We start from the raw sequence: 19,824 nt of genomic DNA on the forward strand, positions 1-19,824 counted from the left end.
GGATTGTTTTTCACAGACAAGAAGAGGGGAAAGGAAGGTATATGCTATAGAAACGAACCACGGTATTCCTTGATTTCAAGGGTCACACAGAAATGTATAATTTTTAGGCTTCTATGTAGTTTTGTGTAACAGAAACAGATCCACAATGGCTGAAGCAAATAAAGGTTTACGTTTTCACAGAGTAGGAAATTCTAAAGTGGGCCATTTAGGGCTGGTGCATCAACCCCAGGATCTCGTCAAGAAGCTGGGCTCTTTTTGTCTCCTGCTTTGCCATTTTTAATATGTGCCTCTCATTCTCACAGTCCCAAGATGGCCTCACCTCCTCCAGACACTGTGTTTTTGTTTAGACATAAGGAGTAAAAAGCACAAAGATCAAATAGCTAAAGTGAGAATGTCAATTATTTGACATCTAATTGTATTTCATTGGCCACAAATGTGTGTCCACCAACCAGCCTAGCTGGTTGGTAATAAAAGTACTTATATTACTTACTTAATATAAGCCCCATACAAAATGTGGGACATACTTATACCAAAAAATTATTCATTGCTTTCCTGAAATTCAAATTTAACTAGGCCTTCTATGTTTGCTAAATCTGGCAACTCTAAGAAAGGGAAACTAACTATTGGACAGGCAGCTAATATTATCTGCTATAGAACCTGTGCAAAATTCCTCCATTCCCCATTATAGTGTTGATGCATTCTCTCCTCAGAGAACCTAACTTCAGAGATTAAATTGATGGTTTTATAATTGCCAACTGCAATGGTTAATTTTATGTATCTATTTGGCGAGGCCAAGATACCTAGATATCTGGTAAAATACCAGTCTGAATGTTGTTGTGAAGGTATTTTTTAGATGAGATTAATGTTTAAATCAGTAGACTTAGAGTAAAGCAGATTACTCTCTGTAATGTGGCCGGACCCCAGCCAATTAGTAGAAAGCCTTAAGAGGACGCATTGAGATTCCCCAAAGAAGAGGGAATTCTGCCTCAACACTGTCTTCAGACTCAAGCTGCAACTTCATCTCTTCCCTGGGTCTCCAGCCTGCCAGCCAGTTTTGCAAATGTTGGACTTGCCAGCCTCCACAATCCTGTAAACCAGTTCTTTAAGATAAATAAGTCTCTCCACAGACAGATAGATAGATAGACAGATAGATAGATAGACAGATAGATAGATACATAGATAGTTAGGCATCCTTTCTGTCCTGTTTCTCTGGAGAACTCTGACTGATATACCAAGTCAAAAAGTTAAAGAAAATATTTGACTGAAGAAGTTTAAGCGTGTGAGCAGGCCTATAAACAACTGAAAAGTATACAGGCTGGATTCATGTATTCTTTTTATGTTAAAATAAAGAGATGACAGTTAGGTAATAACCAGCTACAAAGCAGTTTTTTCCCCGCTGGATTAAAACCTTCTCTTCAGAACCTCCCTTGCAATGGCAGCTGCTAGCGAATTTCTTTTTAATCTGTACTTCTTTAATAATCTAGTCATAGTAGATGCTTCAGAATACTTGACTTTGAATAATTGTACATACTTTAATAATTTTATTAGTCCACCAAAATGAGGTCTATAAACTTCTCCACCCAATTAATCTACTTGTGGGAGTCAAAATGTCTCAGAGGAGTTCAGTGAAGTCGAGTAAACAGTGTTCCGGCAGGCATGGATTTACATATACTACCAAATGTAAAATAGACAGCTAGTGGGAAGCAGCCGCATAGCACAGGGAGATCAGCTGGGTGCTTTGTGACCGCCTGGAGGGGTGGGATAGGGAGGGTGGGAGGGAGACGCAAGAGGGAGGAGATACAGTGATATATGTGTATGTATAGCTGATTCACTTTGTTATACAGCAGAAACTAACACAACAATGTAAAGCAATTATACTCCAATAAAGCTGTTAAAAAAATGTGTTAACGGCAATTTTTTAAGTTTATATCAGTGCTATCCTGTATACTCATTTTCTAATATTTTGCTAGACCTTGTACTCAAAGAAAGTATCTTTTTTCTATAAAAAACAAATTTCTAACACTAGTAATGTGTTGACTTCCCTTCATCTAAGAATGTGTCTCTAGTGACAGTTTTATCAATATTTTTAAGAGACTTCCTGGGTGTGGCTGGAGAACCTGTCATCCTTTGATAAGAAGAAGAAAAAAAAAATGTTCTAAGTGAAGGCCGAAAGCAAACCTCTTACTTTGCATTCACTCTCTTAGGTTTATTTTAAAAAAAGAAAGAAAGAAAAACAATCTCTGTGAATCCAACTACTATTAGTTTCTCTTAAAATTAAAAACAGAAAATCCAGAATTACCAACAATTTAGATCAAATCTGTGTTCAGAATGGAACATGTGAAACTCTAAAAGAATAGAAAAAATTAAATTTAAAAAAATGAAGAAAAATGAACGCACAGTAAGAATTTGAGATTTTTCAATATATTTCCCTTGGAAACAATTATACTGAAGAAAGCTAGAGTATTCCTTTTTGTTCTTCTTAACAGGACAAACCCAACTTCTGTCTAAGTTCCAAGCTTAATGAAACCTGTGTCTAAAATTTTTGTTGATTTTTTTTTTCCTCAGCTCACCCATACCCCTGTTTACTCACAGAAAACATAGTCTGCCTTTACCCCACACCTGGTGTTTTCCTCTTGGTGTATCAGCACTGCCTTCCCCCTGCCTGACTCATGTTCACGTGATAGAAATAACCAAGAATGAATATTTCTGTAAAGTTACCAGGACACCCTTAAACTGAAACTCAGGATTCCCAAGTTAACGTGAGCTACTGACGCCTCAGACCTTCAATCTCTCTCCCCAGATGCTCACCCTTTGCTCCACGTTCAAGCCAACAGGTCCTATATTTCTTTAGAAGGTTGGGGTAGACACTTACTCTTTAATGGTAAGGAGATGAGAAAGGAGGAGGGTGACAACATAGTAAATCTTAAAGAATGAGTATTTCTCTAATAGAGAAAGGGTGGCAGGGGAGGTATGAACAAAAACTGGGTGATCCTGAAAGACTGGATTCTGGTTTCCCACCTTGCTGCTAGCTGTGTCAATCTGGGAACTATATGCTGTTTCCCTACTCTTTCTAGTATTACTGGGGGGGGATGTGAGTCTTCCTTCCAGATCCTCACAACCCCCCCCCCAAGGCAAAACCTAAATTCTGTCCATTTCAGCCCAGTCTTATGACATCGCCCTATCCTTCAGTATTTGCAAAAGGCAGATTAAAAAAGAACACAGTAAACAGGTGACATTGGGTGGAAAGAGGACTGTACTTGGAGACACTACATGTGGGATAGCTGTCCTAGGTCTGTCACTTAGAAGCTGTGCAACTTTAAAGCATATAACTTTTGTGGTGTTGTGGCTTAGAGTGAAAATGAAAAAAAAATGTTTGAGAAGAATGAATAGTTCTATTTGAGCCTCAGTTTACTCATCTGTAAAATGAGATAAAAATTCCTAACTCTGGGGTGAGGAAACAGTGGTTGGGGGTGGGAGAGTAGTGCTGTTATGAGATTAAATTATGCATGTGAAGCACCAGCACAGCCTCGCATGCTGTATTTCAATGAGTGGGTGATTTCCTCCCCCTTTCCCTCTCTGAGAAAATTTCATATCGTGGCTGGGAATTCAGACTTCTCCAATTGTCTGTGGCTGTCACAATTAGTAATCCAAGATCCCCACCTTCATGGATTGTATATTCTAGGAACTATGGGGGTTATTTGGAGGAGTAACTGAAATGACATATGGTAAACTGATTTTTACATGTGTTAGTTGTTTTTTAAATTAAAATATCCCCTCAAAAATATAACTTTTGACCTGTATATTTATCATATATCAGTCCTCTTCACTTTGGGCAATTTCTTGCAAAGATTGGTTAAAAATTGCTGACAGACTGCAAGAATTCAGAATCCAAATATAGAAAACAGCAAATTTTTTTATGCAAAAAAAGAAAAATGCTAATCCTTGCATTTTTCATTGTTTTATTTGACTAATTTAGTCTTTAGACTATAATCCCAAGTATACAGGCAAGTCTTTTGGAAACAAATAAAGAAAAAAAAAATCTAAAGGAAGACATCTATTTTTAGCTTCCCACCAAGCCATTTCTTGCTCAGCTGTAGTTATTCCAAAATTGGTCACAGTTTTATTTGACCTGTTTTAAGAGGGAAAAAAATAAACTTGTAAAATGGATTTTTATAATATGCACTATTTAATTTTGATCTTTAATGCAAGTATGAGAACAGGCCCTGTCAGATATTTATCACCACCATTTGCAAAACAATTAATCTACCCCATTCCCAGACTCAACCTGCTGTTGACCCGACACCCCAAAGAGGGCAAGACAGGCTTCCTCCCGCCCACCCCTGCCTGTTGCTAGGGCCGCCCATTGTCTGGCTAATGCGATCCTGGAACCCAGCCAGAGCTGTAGCCTGTGTGCATGGTTTAGTTTTGCTTTGTTTTTAAGGATCACACACATTTTGGCCTAAACTGCAGACAGAAGGCAGAGGAGGAGATCTTATTTTATTTAGAAGAGAAAACCCAGAAAAGTGAGATCTGCCTGAAGTTGTCTTATGTTTTAAGAAACAAGCTTAGGTAAATGATTAAAATAGAAAAGCATGGCAAAAGGAGAAAAAAAGAAAGGAAAAAGCATGTCAAACCTTAATGGAAGAAATTCCCAGACATATCACCAATAAATAGCCAAACTTTATGGATAGAGATATTTTTCTGCATTATAAATAAAAACTAAAACCAGTCTGCTTTCCTCCCAGAAGCTACAGAGAAAACAGTTTCCTTCGAGTAAGTATGCAAGAGTTTAATTTTCTGTTGTTGTTTAAGCATAAAACCTGAAAATAAAAAGGTATATACAGTGTTGCTGAGAATTATTTCTAGGCTTTTTAAAGTATTAATGAACAGTTACTTTTAAAATCATATAGGTGTGTATGTGTGTATAAAAGTTAATCACATCAAAGAATTTACGTAGATGAAAAGTCTAAGAAACCACCTTCCAAAGATGATGTCAGCAAGTAAAGAGGCGGTACACAGAACTGCTTGTTTTTAAGTAAACTACCATAAAAGAGTTCAGAAAGGCATAAGGCTGGCTGTCAGGAAATGAGCTTAAGCAAAGGAAATGGGAGATGTCTGGTTCAGGGGTTTTGAGGAAGGCTTTTACCAACGGGTGCTTTTGTTTTCCTTTTCATGCTAAGTCAGGATACAGGCTTTGTCTTTCATATGTACAAAAGAGAAATACCAAGGTGATAAGATAACATCTGGGACAGTGTAAGGCCTCAAGTTTTCTCTAGTATAGAAAGCTGTTCACTGGCAGCCTACTGCCAGTCTTCCTTGATTTGGGCTGAAATACATGCAGGAGAAGGAGGGAATTACTGACAAAGGTTGAGCACTGATGCTTTTTACTCGATAAAAGCAGAAGCTGGGGCAACTATATTCCCTGGCTTAGGAATCTGGAATCAGGATACTGAAAGTCATATTGAGTCATCTACCAGGATACTCACAGACCGGCCAGGGGACAGGGATGCGTGATAGTGCACCTGTGGGTGTTTAAGCCCCCCATCATCCCATCCAAAATTAATATAATGTCTAATTTAAAACAGTTTGCTCGCAGCCTCTGTACACACACCTTACACTCTCTCCACAACCAAGACAGATTGTTGCCCCTAACCCTTCCTGCATAGAAATTCTGGAAGTGTTTACAGGAGATCAGTCTCCACGGACCACAGACTATAGCAGACACCTTAGAGAAGCTAGGACAAGAGACCGTGTGGCCCTAGAAAGGGAGAAACACAGAGAGACAAATATCCAGCTCACCCGAGGCCAACTCTGTGTCCTGCATTTTTCTTTGATGAGAGTCACCAAGATGCTTACGAGAAAATTCTTAAGCCTGGTTGAGTGGGTAGCCTGCAACCTAGTAATTTCTCACCATGACATATACAGGATTTAGAAAGGATAAAACCAAGTATGCTCAGATGGAAGCCCTTTTGCTGTAGAAAAACTAGTGGGCAAAGATGGGGATGCAGTGTCACGTTTCCGGGGTTCAGGGACTGCCCTTACCCAAACTGGGAAACCTCTCCAACTCTGAGACCTACCATGTGCCTTGTGTCTCATGTTACCTGTTCTGGAGGTGCAGATTTTGCCAACCTCTGGCAGTCCCAACTAAATAGCATTTGTTCCAGAGCTGCTCTCCCTAGAAAGGGCTCTACCCCAAAAATGAACTTGACAAATATCTTAACACCCACCTCCACCCATCTTTCCCTTCCAACTCATCCCATATTAAAACTTACAGACACTCAGGAAAGCTGATCTCAGCCTACTGGCAGAAGGAAAGCCATCGACTAAAACATTCAGTTTAAACTAAATGGTGGCAAGAAGTATTAATCTCCCAGGTAAATTATATAGTTTTAAATCACTTGTAAAGTCCAAAGAACACATTTTTATTGATGAGATTTCTGTGGATACAGTTTTGGCTAAAGCCTCCCCTCATTTAATACTTTGTACAAAAATTTTATTATGAACAAAGCCAGCTCTAAGCAGACTTAGCCCTTAATGGAAACAGTACTTTGATGACACAATGGCTTCAAGGAAGGCCATCTCCCAAAAGGTGGAGGCATGAGTGAGAAGTGGGGAAAGCTGACCAAGGAGGAGTCTGGGAAGGCTACCTACTGGGGGGAGAGGGAGGAAAGCTGCGACAGATATGAAAATGATGGAAGGATCATTCATGAAAGCAGCCACTTGGAGACAGGGCTGGCTTGCTCTGCATGATGAGGATAAGCAGTGAGGCACCCTGGAAAGTAAGCAGACTCTACAGTCAGGAAGCTCTGGGTTTGAACACCAGACTCCACAACTTACTCTACAGGGGAATCTGGGCACATTAATTAACCACTCTGAGACACAGTTTCTTCATTTAAAAAATACAGAATTAGATAATTAGAGATAATATAATCCGTGGCATATATTAGACAGTCAAGATGGCAATAAGTCAATCACTATTCACTAGGTACATCCTGGGAGAAGAGCTAATATCTGAGGCACAGAGGGACGGTGTGAAATACATGATATGAGAGCCCATAGGCTTCAAGATTTACGACAGCGTAGAAATGGAGACCTAGGGCTCAAATTTCCTTTCCTCGTAATATTTTCTATCTAGCAGCTGGTTAGTTGCCCTACCAGAATTAACATTCTTCACCAAACCTTACCTCTGACCTTATCTACAAAAACACTCCATTTTTTTTTTTTAATTAAGTGCAAATAGAAATGGGCTATTTATAGCTACCACCCTTGGCTATAAATCTTGGATGCAATGTGGGTGCTGGCTTGGGAGCTCAGAGTTCAACCTGGAGTGTGAAGAGAATGTAAATAATTAAAAGGGTGGGTTCTAATGAGTTACTCTCCCACTTATGTCAGAGTATGGGACAAATGAGGGAATAAACAAAAGGATGGAGTAAGCAACAAAATGATGAAAGGTACAGCTGTGGACAAATCAGATGCTCTGCTACAAATCTGGAGGAAGAAGAGGCGAAAGATTCTCTTTGCTATTATAAAAAACAACAATAAATAAAACATAAAACAAGCTAAGGGGTCCTGATACGTTCATTACAATAGACTCCAGATTTTCCACTAGTTTACAGAATTGATCGACTCTATATTCATAAACCAGAAAGAGTTAGACCATAAGTAAAATACATTTTATCAAACATTTACTCCTATCCAAATAAAACCCAGTATTCCTTCTGGAGAGTAAAAATATGCCTAAAAGCAGGTTTGTCATATTAAATAGAATAGCAACATACTGTACATGATTAAGAAATGTTTTTATAATCAAGAACCCTCAATTTTATTGAATGAATAATTTCTTTGTTGAACATCAAAGATGTATAATTCATGGGAACTTATTTTCTAAGGAAAATTTTGCAGATTTCCTTCTCTAAGAGAAATCTTAGGATTTTTAGAACATTGTTCAGTTGTTCTTAATACCAATACAAATCTAATAAACAAAGTAAGACTAGAGAAAATAAAATTTTGATTGAAGATTTAAGAGAAAATAAATATGCAGAGGAGAAATGGGAAGTTATCAATACTTTGGTCATAATATTCATTCACTTAACGAATATTATTGTCTTCAACACACCGTGCACTGGGGATATGGCCATGAAGAAGACAGACACGCTCTCCATCATCCAAGTGGAACGTGGGAATAATGGGGAAGAAAGAAATCACAATTGGGATGAATTCCACAAAGAGGAAAAACTGAATCCAAAGGAAGGAGCCCACCCCAAGGAAGTTACTTTTTAATTTTTTCCGAAAACCTGATAGAAGAAAAAAACCGATACAAGAGCGGGATTCTCTAAACAACTGAAGGCTGAGGGACTTGGGGGGGAATAGCAGGTGGCAGAACCATAAGCCACACAAGAAAGAAACTGTGTGCAAGCCTGTAAGTGTGCAAAGGGGAGGCTGATGCATTTAAGTAATGAAAGAAATCCAGAATGGCTGGGAGAAAAATAATCAAAAAGGAAGAGTACTGAAAGATGGCATTGGGACTTTATGGCTAGACACATCACAGGGGGTCATGCTGCCTTATAAAGGTCAATATTCTAAAGATGTCACAAAGCCAAGACTTTTTAATAGAAATGTGATTTGATTTGCATTTGTAAAAGATCACTAATGTTGGGTGGTTGATGGACTAAAGAGGGTAGTATTGGATCATCACAGCAACTAACCCTTATTGGGAGCTTGCTATGTGCCCACTTAATACAAAGAGCTTTACACAGATTACCGAACGTAACCCTCACGAAAACACTGAGGGAATTATTATTTTTTCCTCATCTCATAGAAGAAGAAACTGAGGCTTAAGCAAGGTGATGACAAGAAGAGATTTTGAAACCTGGAAGTCAGCGTTCGGAGCCTATACTTTACTACTATCTACCGTGAATACAGACTAGTTAGGAGCCTACTATAGAAATTCAAATAAAAGATATCTGTGGCTTAGACTAGGGGGTGTGGCAATGGGGTTGGAGAGAAGTGTAAAGATTCAAGAGATAGTACACACATTCTGGTGCTGGAGTAGAGGAAGTGAAGTGGGAGGAGAAGGCTGACCTGAGGTTTCAGCATTTGGGTAGATGTTCCTTCCTTTAAGATAAGAGACACTTAGCAGAGGAGGATAAAAAATTTTGCTTTTGAACATCTTGCCTGAAAGCTTCCAAAAGGAATTGCCAGGGAAGCTGTGGGCTAAACAGGTGGGAAGTCCAACAGCTAGGGTCTGAGTGGGAGACACAGATTTGAAAATCTTTAGCAAATGTGTGTACTTAAAACCACAGGAGAGGGTGAAATTTCTAAGGGCAAAATTTTCAACTGCAGTTTGCCCAAGAGGCACTTGAAGAACTTATTGAAAATGCAGATCCACAATCTCATCTTCATCCAACCCCAACTATTCTCCCACTGCGTAGCTAGGAAAGGGAAGCCGGGTAACTCTTACACATTTGGTTAGTTGAGCTTTGAGAAACTCAGAGAGGGAGAGGATGAGATAAGAAGAGGGAGGATTAGGACGGGGTCTGATGAACTCTAACATTTAAAGGGTAACTATATGAAGTGTGTCAGAATATGTCACCACAAAATATGCCACTGTGGCATAAGAATTATTCTGACCTGAAGGCAGTCAAGAAACAGCAGACACAGGAAAAGCTCTCTGCCCTCCCTGTTTCTGCCTAAAAGCAGAACATAGTGCATGTGGTTGGGAGTCCGCCTGCCGATGCAGGGGACACGGGTTCGTGCCCGCTTCCAGGAAGATCCCACATGCCGTGGAGCGGCTAGGCCCGTGAGCCATGGCCGCTGAGCCTGTGCATCCGGAGCCTGTGCTCCGCAACGGGAGAGGCCACAGCAGTGAGAGGTCCGCGTACCGCAAAAAAAAAAAAAAAAGCAGAACATAAATTTCCCATTATAAACATGACATAGATCTCCATTTGTAAAGGTGTTTCCCGACTCCTGTACCAGGAAGTCCAGAAACAGCACAGAGGTGAGTCAGCATAACAAACTTTATTAAACAACCCCTATTTATCATATATTTCCTAGTCACCTTCCCATGATTTATTGCCCTTTGTCAAAATGGTATAGAAGCCCCCAAGTCTAACTGCTTCTTTGGGTTTTCACCTCTTTTCTATGGAGCCCTTATACATGTAAAATTAAAAATAAAATGTTATGCCTTTTCTCTTATGAATTTGCCTTTTGTCAATTTAATTTGCACACCTCTGAGACTAAATCTAAGAGGATAAAGGAAAAGTTTTTCCTCCTCTTCATATATGAGGACCTCCAGCAAAATATATGGGAAAAAGAGAAGCCAGACTGATAGGAGGAACATAGATGAGAATTGTGTCAGGAAATCCTAGATAGGAGAGAGTATTTTAGGAGAAAGTTGGCAACAGTGTCAAATGCTGATATTTCAACATTTCTGAGGGCCAGTTCTGTTCCTAGCCCCGAGAACCCCAAGGAGAATGCAATATAATCATGGTTATGGAGGAGATCCAACTATACCTATCATATCAGGCACTATTTTTCATGCTTTATATACTTTATTTTACTTTAAACTTTATATAGACTCCATATGACAAGTATAATTAATTACAGATGAAAAATTGATATACATTGAGGTTAAAATACATTTCTGGGTTTATTTCTAATAAACAGTAGACCCATAATTCAAACCCAGAACTGTGTGATTCTAGAGGCAATACTCTTTCAGGTACAGAGTATCATAGTGCCTTTTAGTGTTACGTCAGAGCTATGGACCAGACTTTTAGGAAGCATAAAGGAGGGGCACCTAATTCACACAGGTGTAGACAGAAGCGCCAGGAAACGTTACTGATGAGCCAAACCTTGTATGGGAAGGAATTGGCCAATCACACAAGGGAGGGAAGGATAGGTGTTTTCAGCACATCAGTACGGGCAGTCACTGATGGTAAGATAGAGCATCAACTTCAGGGAACTCCGTGAAGCAGTGAGTTCATGTAAGGGAGAGAGGGGTTCTGAGGAGGAAAGAGTAGAGGTAGAAACTTTATTCTGAAGAGGAACCATTTACATATTTTAAGTAGAGGGCCCCCTGGGGCAGATTTGTGTAGGAATCTGTGTCAACAGGGTAAAGGATGAATTGGGGGAGGAGAATAAATGCAGACCAACCAAGTGAGAGCCTGGACAGTGGCCTGATGGACAACAGAGGAAAAGAGGGCATATCAGAGAGAGGAGAAAGGCATGAAATAAAAAGAACCGGATGACTTGGATCAAGGCGGGTAGGTGTTGGGAGCCGTGACAAGGGGAGAGGTATAGAGGATGAATACCAGTTTTCTGACTTGGGGAAAGGGGCAGCTGGCAGGAGATGAATGGAGGAGAACAGATATGGAGAGAAAAAACTATGACTTCGATTCTGGGGTTAGAATTGCCTATGAGTTTCCAGGAGGACATGTTATAAAGGTGGCTGGCTGGATGGGACTGGCACTTAAGAAAAGGTCTGGGCCATGGCTGTTATCATGGAGTAGGTATACAAATGGTGATCCCCAAAGTCATCTGATCATAGAACTCTTTATCCAAAGCAAATGTTCTGAGAAGAGTTTATAATTCTCTCCTTCTGGGAAATTTTTGAAGCTTTATCAGCAACTCTTCCCCATTTTTTCAACAATGGAATAGCCATTGAAAAAAACAAGGAAGATGGTAGACCAGGGATCCATCCAGAGCTGAATATTTCCCATAGTCTTTATTATTCTACCAAACATTTTTTTTATCAGTTTGGTTGAAAACTGGTGGCCATATCATTCATGAGGATAAATGGATTTTATCTAACACAAAATACACTTTATGACTCATTTTTTTTTTTTTATTCTCCAGTTTTAATTTGTTTGCGAATTATCTCCATTATCCAATGACTTGTTCTTCTCAGTTTTGGTGTATAATTTGGATCAGATAAAGGTGGAATGGTGAGGAAATTACAGTTGTTCCATCTTTCCTATTGTGACATTTTGAGTAATCGAAACAATTTAGCTATCATGCGAAGAATTCTGCTGTCAAATATACAAAAATCAATTCATGAAAATGACAAGGATCATGTTTACTTGGTGAAGCAACAAACTACTAAAACTGCTTTAATTTCTTTCTAATGGCAACAATGTCCCAGAAAAACAATTTCACATCATTTATTCCTATTGTGACATATATATTAAGAAGTTTGGGGAGAAATGTTGCACAGTTTTTTTAAGTAATGCTTTTAAAAGGGAATTTCCATAACAATTATGCAATTATTAAATGAAAATAGCTGTATTGCTAGACAGGAAGGCCCATCCCAGTGTATTTCTCTTTGAAAATTACTGTTGGGAGATTGATGAGGTAAGGAATAACATGAATAATTCTATTTCATGAAGAGAGAGTCTCCTCCCCCTCTTTTCTGGCATGAACGCCAGTTTCTTTTAGAAGAATAGATGGGTCGCAGTGTACAACCTAGCTTTTCCTTCTGTGATGCACTAATTTAGTAGGAATCAAGATCCTGGCCAGCCAAAGAAAAGGTAAATACCATCCATCAGACTTTCACTGAATTGTCAAAATTAAGAGTATTTGTTGTATTTTTTTTTTCTCACGCTAGATTTCTTCTCTTTTAGGGAATTCCTATAGTTGTGCATTTTTCCCCCAATTACTCAGAATCATATTATAAAGATTATAATTAAATCAATTTTAACACACTCTAGTTGAATTCAAGGCTACTTATTCACCATCACTCCTAGTATATTTGATTACCTCCAAAGAGCTGGTTGTCTAAACTAGTCATGCACATTCAGGGAAGAAATAAAATCAAATAAAACAAAACTTGCTGGTCTGAGGTTACAGAAAGAGTTAATGTTAAGGAAGGTTGGGAAATCACATAGTCCAAGCTTGTTCTTAATCAACAATCAAAAAGAAACGATGGAGCAGGGAAAAAAAAGTCTTTTGACTGTAATCATTACTGATAAAAGCATGATCCGGGCTTCCCTGGTGGCACAGTGGTTAAGAATCCACCTGCCAATGCAGGGGACACGGGTTCGAGCCCTGGTCCAGGAAGATCCCACGTGCCGCAGAGCAACTAAGTCTGTGCGCCACAACTACTGAGCCCGCATGCCACAACTACTGAGCCCACATGCCGCAAGTACTGAAGCCCACACACCTAGAGCCCATGCTCCGCAACAAGAGAAGCCACCGCAATGAGAGGCCCACGCACCGCAACAAAGAGTAGCCCCTGCTCGCTGCAACTAGAGAAAGCCCACGTGCAGCAACAAAGACCCAACACAGCCAAAAATAATAAATAAAATAAATACATTAAAAAAAAACAAAGCTTGATCCTTTCTGATTCTTTACATGAGTGTTCAAGTCAAAGGGATCACGAATATAAAAATTATTGAAAAATTTCCAAGAGTATATAGTAAACATTATTAGGATGTCTGCCCAACCCATGCATCACCAACCCCCTTCTCTAAAAACTGCTTTACTCATGACCAGGGCTGGGGCCTGATTATAGACCAAGACCCCAGTCGCAGTCTAGCTGGTGTGTGTCAGGATGGACTGAGTCTCTTTCCTCGGCCAGGGCTAGAGTTGGGATTCAGAAGCCCCAGTCTCTCTATTCCGGCTGCCAGCACTGAGAAGTAAGATACAGTAAAAAAGTTAGTCTGTAGAGAAAGAAAAAGATGAAAGAGATGTGGAGAAGTGCAGAATAAAAGAGACCATGAAATAACTTGAAGAATAGGGTAAATAGTGGTTTGATTAACTAGGATGGACAAGACTGGGAGAGAAATAATTTTGAGAGAAAATTTAAAGTCCTTCTTTGTCCACATGACAAACATTGTTGTTGTACACACGAAGGGAGATGTGGGCCAGACATCTGGAACTAGGGGAGATGTCAGGACTGAAGATGGAAATTTTAGACCCATCAGCGTAGAGATGGATTTTAAATTTGGGGGGCTGGATGAAGTTAGAAATGGATAGGGAAGAGAAACCAAAGTCAAATCCAAGTACTCCAGCATTTAGCAGTTGAATAGAGAAGGAAAAACTAGCAAAGGAGAGGAGCAGCAAGTGAGGCAGAAAGCAAATCAGATAACTGTGCTGCCACAGAAGCCACAAGAATAGTGTTTTCAGAAGAAGTGATCAAATCAGCTCACTCTTACCAAAAAAATAAAACAAAATAAAAAACACTTCTTAGAATTATTTGTATTCTGTTTCAGGGCTCACCAAATGAATGATATTTGTACTGTTTTTGGACTGATATTAAAGTCATATGAAAATAAAGTAAAAACATAAGCATACATAAACCAAATTTTTTTAAAAATGCCTCAGACAGATTCAGTTGGGTTTTGTTTAAAAAGAAAGGCAGGATAGATTGTTGAGCAATATTTCTTGTACAGACTGAAACTGGTAGGATTAGTTTAATTGTGAGACTTTAGAAAAATTTCAATAATAAAACTTTTGTGAGATTCACTTTGCAGAAGGCTTAGAACATAGCTTGATGGATGATAGTGAATGTCCATTCCAGAGACAGGGATCTGACAGTAAAAAAGGGAGACTTTAATAAGGTCTGCTTGGCTGGAACAAACATGATATCCCAAATTGCTTTACGAAGGTCTGAAGGCTGCAAAGCAATAAGAGAGGCAGTGGTGATTCCGCCAAGGGTACGGGGGGCTAGCTAGGCTGGGGGGGGGTGCTTAGCTGTCTACTAATGTTTAGTATCCCCCCTAAACATCCCCCCAAACATCAAATGCAAATACAAATAATGTGCTCCCTAGGCCAATCCTTCACAGCAAGTCCTCTGGCCCCATGTGACCAGACCAGAATGCCAGCCCGCCCCAAGCCCTCCTTCACGCAAAGGCTGGTGTAATTAATGGGCTGAATTTCTTAGTGGTTAAGATCTTGAGCTCTGCAGTCTAACAGGCCTTGTTAGAACCCCAGTTTCCCCCATTATTAACTGAGTGACCATGTCTAGAGACTTAACATCTCTAATCTCTCTTTATTCATGAAAAATGGATTACAGAAATTACTTCATCAAGTGACACAGAGAATTCAATGAGAAAATAAACATAGTATTTAGCACAGTGACTGTAATCACCATTCAACAAGGGGGAATTTTGTATTATCTTGTTGGGTTCAAAAGGTAATATTACACGAGACGCATTTGAGCCTCTAACACACATGGAGAATAGGAATCCGCCCAACGTCTGTCTCATGAAGATGGCTGGCGCTGCGCTGGGAAGCAGCAGGTGGATATTGCCAGTAGTAGCTCAGTCTGCCAATTCAGCCCTCCTTCCACTGTGCCACTGCTTCCCTACAGCTGCTGGTGTAGACCAATGGGCCATTCACTACCCAAAAATATATAAAGGCGTATTTGCTCTAAAGGACTATGTGTTGTTAAAAAATAAAAGTATGGATTTTTCTCAAGCAGATTACATTACTCCATTTCTTTCTCGTGGTCACTGTACTTTTTCTTTTTCGAGTGTGTAATAAATGTATTTCTGAGCCTGTTTTAAATGATAGAGTCAATCACTGTTCACTGGCCAGCTGCTCCACTGGCCAGCAATTGTAAAACTCTCTGCATTGTGACCCAGACACACTCACTGGCCTAAACTTTACATCACAATAGGCAAGCCACCTGGAGTCAGCTTTGAAATCCCAGGGCTGTGGTCAAAGTAGGACCTCCCGGAAGGACAAAGTGTTCTGTTTGTGTAGCACAAGGGTGTGGCTTTGGTAGCTAGTAAAATAATCTGAACACAAAGGCTTCTAGATCCTGCAGAGCACTCTGCAGTGAACTGACTCAGCGGAAAGTGGTTGGGAAAGGAAGCTTGTTCTTAGATTTCAGAACCCTCCAAAGCTACACCCTCCCCACTTAGTTCTGTCCTAGTTCAACAGGAAGGGGGTTTCATCAGCTAATCTGTGCACGTGTGTGTGCACGTGCGCGCGCGCGCACACACACACACACACACACTACCATCACCAATTTAGACTTCATATAAATAGAGAGCATTTTAGAAACTGTTATATACTTTTAAATCCTCTGATCCCTGTATCTGGAATTAAGAAAAAGGAAGTCTGAATTATGCAAAATCAGTCTTTATTGATTAGATTTCCTTCTTGATTACTTAACTCTTAACTTTACTCAGATTATTTTGCCTAAAGACCACTTAGGCAACTTCACCCAAAGAAGATGTAGAAACTTTCTTTGTGAAAAAGACTACAGAGAGCTTTATATTCTATCAATAAGATTAATGTTCTGTGAAATGTACATTCCAAGGAAATACACATTCAGAAAAAAAAAACCATTTACTAGGATGAACAAGAAACACAATCTACCTCTCCCTAAACTACTAGAAAGCCAATTAACTTAACAACAAATTATTTAAGTTCATGAATTACATATAACACTACATTTACAAAAATGTTCAAAAATATGCATAGACAGGTAAGAGAAGTTTTTTCGTGAGATTGTTGCCAAAAATCACTTAAAGTTAACCCCAGGACAACCGAATATGTTGACAGTGCCCTGTGAGTTAAAATTTGATACATTCTTGAATGTTTTTGTTAAAGTTTTTTAAATGGTTAAAATATATATAATTGGTAAAATATATGACCTCCTTTCGTTTTATCAAGATTCATAAACATCATTTGCTTTTATAATGTTTTTAAAATATATATATTTTTAATTAATTAATTAATTAATTTATGGCTGCACTGGGTCTTTGTTGCTGTGCACAGGCTTTCTCTAGTTTCAGAGAGCGGGGGCTACTCTTCGTTGCAGCGCATGGGGGTCTCATTGCGGTGACTTCTCTTGTTGTGGAGCACGGGCTTTAGGTGTGCGGGCTTCAGTAGTTGTGGCACGCGGGCTTCAGTAGTTGTGGCTCGAGGGCTCTAGAGCCCAGGTGCAGTAGGTGTGGCGCACGGGCTTAGTTGCTCCATGGCATGTGGGATCTTCCCGGACCAGGGCTTGAACTCGTGTTCCCTGCATTGGCAGGTGGATTCTTAACCACGGCACCACCAGGAAAGTCCCATATAATGTTTTTTCCAAAGCTTTTCTTTTTGTACTGGATTACATGACTCCTTCCTTTTTCAAGAAGTTCTGAAGGGCACAGTTGGGAGCAGTAAAGGATAAACTGCACTGTCTATAATTGTGTGACAACAGAACTCCATGAAAGGTGAGGTTCCTTACAAAATACAAGGCAAGCAGAGAATATTTCAGTTTAAGATATTTCAGTTAACATTTGTCTTTGGAAGATGTATATTCACCCCCTGAAAAAAGTGTACTGAGTATCTACTATACAGTAGGCAGTGTTCTAAGTTCTGGGACTACATAGGGAATAAAAATAGATGGGGTTCTTGCTCTCACCGACCCTACATTCCTATGGAGGAAGAAAGGCATTAAACACACCAACAACCAAACAAACAGGAGAATATTACCTAGTGCTAAGTCAAGGAGAAAATTACTAGAGTGTTGTATCAGAAAATGACTACAAGTAGGGTTGCCAGGCTTAGCAAATAAAAATTCAGGAAACCGAGCTCAGTTTGAATTTCAGATAAACAATGAATACTTTTTTTGGTACAGATAGGTCCCATGCAATATTTGGGACATGCATTTACAAAAAAATTATTTGTTGCTTATCTGAAATTTAAATTGAACTCAGCCTCCTGCATTTTATGTGGCAACCCTACCTGGGAGACTTCTTACACTGGAAGGTTGGAAAAGGCCTCTGTGAGAAGGTGATATTGACAGCACACCAGAAATAAGCACAAGTCCTAAAGCAGAAACAAGTGTGCGTGCCTGGTAGACAAAGAATGTGTGTGCAAATCACACTGTTGAGAGATTGTGACAGTCAGAAACGACCAAGAGAACTCTTTCCTACCCAGTGCCAGAGACCTGGTAAACAAGGAACATACTTAAGGAAGAGCAGGGACATGGGCTGTGGTGAATCAGACTTCATAAGAGGCAGGGTTTGGAGTTTCCTGTGTAACATATTAGAGACGCTCTCAGAAAAGGTTAGATGGAGGAGGATGTGCTTGCAAAAAAATGTGCGAACCTGAGGTCTGGAAAACTGAGTGAGGAAGACTTCAGACTGAGGCTCCGCAACGGAGGGTTCCTTGAGAAGGTGTTAAGATTTTAATTGATTTCCTTCTATCACCAGGAAAGTCCTACAGGGCATAACTTTACTCCCTTCACAGTGTAGTTCCTTTTTCAAATTGTCTTAATTCTTTAAAAAAGTAGGGAAGAGGGGTTTCCCTGGTGGCGCAGTGGTTGAGAGTCCGCCTGCCAATGCAGGGGACACGGGTTCGTGCCCCGGTCTGCGAGGATCCGACATGCCGCGGAGCGGCTGGGCCCGTGAGCCATGGCCGCTGAGCCTGCGCGTCCGGAGCCTGTGCTCCGCAATGGGAGAGGCCACAACAATGAGAGGCCCGCGTAACGCAAAAAAAAAAAAAAAAAAAAAAAAAGTAGGGAAGAAGAATAAAGGGAATATGCAGAGTCAGACACAGCAATTTTGGAAAAAGGGAAAAGATAACTGCTGAGGAGGAAGCCTGGACTCTCCACACCACACTACCAAACGGCCAAGAGTAAGGGGTGGGGACACCCTGAACAGAGCAGGGAGCCTTAGGGACCAGCACAAAATGTGTGTGCTGCCCGCAACAGAGAAAATGTATCTATTTACAAAACATATATATGTGTGTGTATATATATATATATATGTGTGTGTGTGTGTATATATATATATATATATACACACACATTTTGTGTGTGTATTGGAATATATATGCACAGTTTTGCTTTCCATAAACATTTATGTGTTTTAAGAGGTACCATATTACATACAGCAAACTCTGCAAATTTCCAAGTTTCACTCAATGACATGTATTGGAGACCTTTCTACATCAGTATATACAGATCTCTTTCAATCTTTTTAACTCCTACATAGTATTCTAGCATACAGATACACTGTCATTTAAACATCCTCCAATTTATGAGGATTCAAGTCATTACCAGTGTTTTCCCATAAATGCTGCTAGGACCATGGTTCCCAGACTGTGCTGGGTACTGTAAACACACAGGAGTGTCATGACTATTTTTAAATTTTGAGGGAAGCAGAGTAACAACTGTCAGACACCACACAAACTACTACTACAATACGACTATTAAATTTGGGTCTAACTACTTAACAAATAGAACTATTAGATATTTTTTTGTCCTAGGGTTCGCCATGAAAAAATCACAGAGACACCAAAGATGCCGTGAACCACGAATGTTTGAGAATCTCTGTACTGGGAGCATCCTCACATGTGCCTATGTATGCAAAATATCTCCGAGGTAAGGTCCTAAGAAGTGGCTTGTTTTTGTTGTATTTTAATTAAATTGAAACCCATATTAAAAAGAAGTACTTTCAACCTATCCTTACCTGGTTTTTTTCCTTGAAAACATATTTTACAAACTTATTCTCAACAAGTCCTCAGCTAGAAGACTTCCATAATTCAGTTTGGCAGTCATATTTACTGCCATTGTGAGTTGGTGCATCTCAAATAACTTCTATTCCTCAAAACTTTATATTTTAAAAAACCTATGACAGCTATATGATTGCAGATAATATTTAAATTATAAATATTTAATTTATAATATATTTATAAATTAATATTAACATTAATTAATATATTAATATATAATATAATATATATAATTTTAAAATACACTTACTTTAGATATGTGTTGACAGAAAGAAATGCAGAATATGTCGTTTCTTGATTTTTGTGTTTTAAAAGTTCAAATGAATGAACTGATTTACCAATAAATCATAATTTGCTTATGTAATATTTATA

The sequence above is a fragment of the Pseudorca crassidens genome, chromosome 8 (assembly GCF_039906515.1).
Source record: "Pseudorca crassidens isolate mPseCra1 chromosome 8, mPseCra1.hap1, whole genome shotgun sequence".
Lineage (NCBI taxonomy): Eukaryota > Metazoa > Chordata > Mammalia > Artiodactyla > Delphinidae > Pseudorca > Pseudorca crassidens.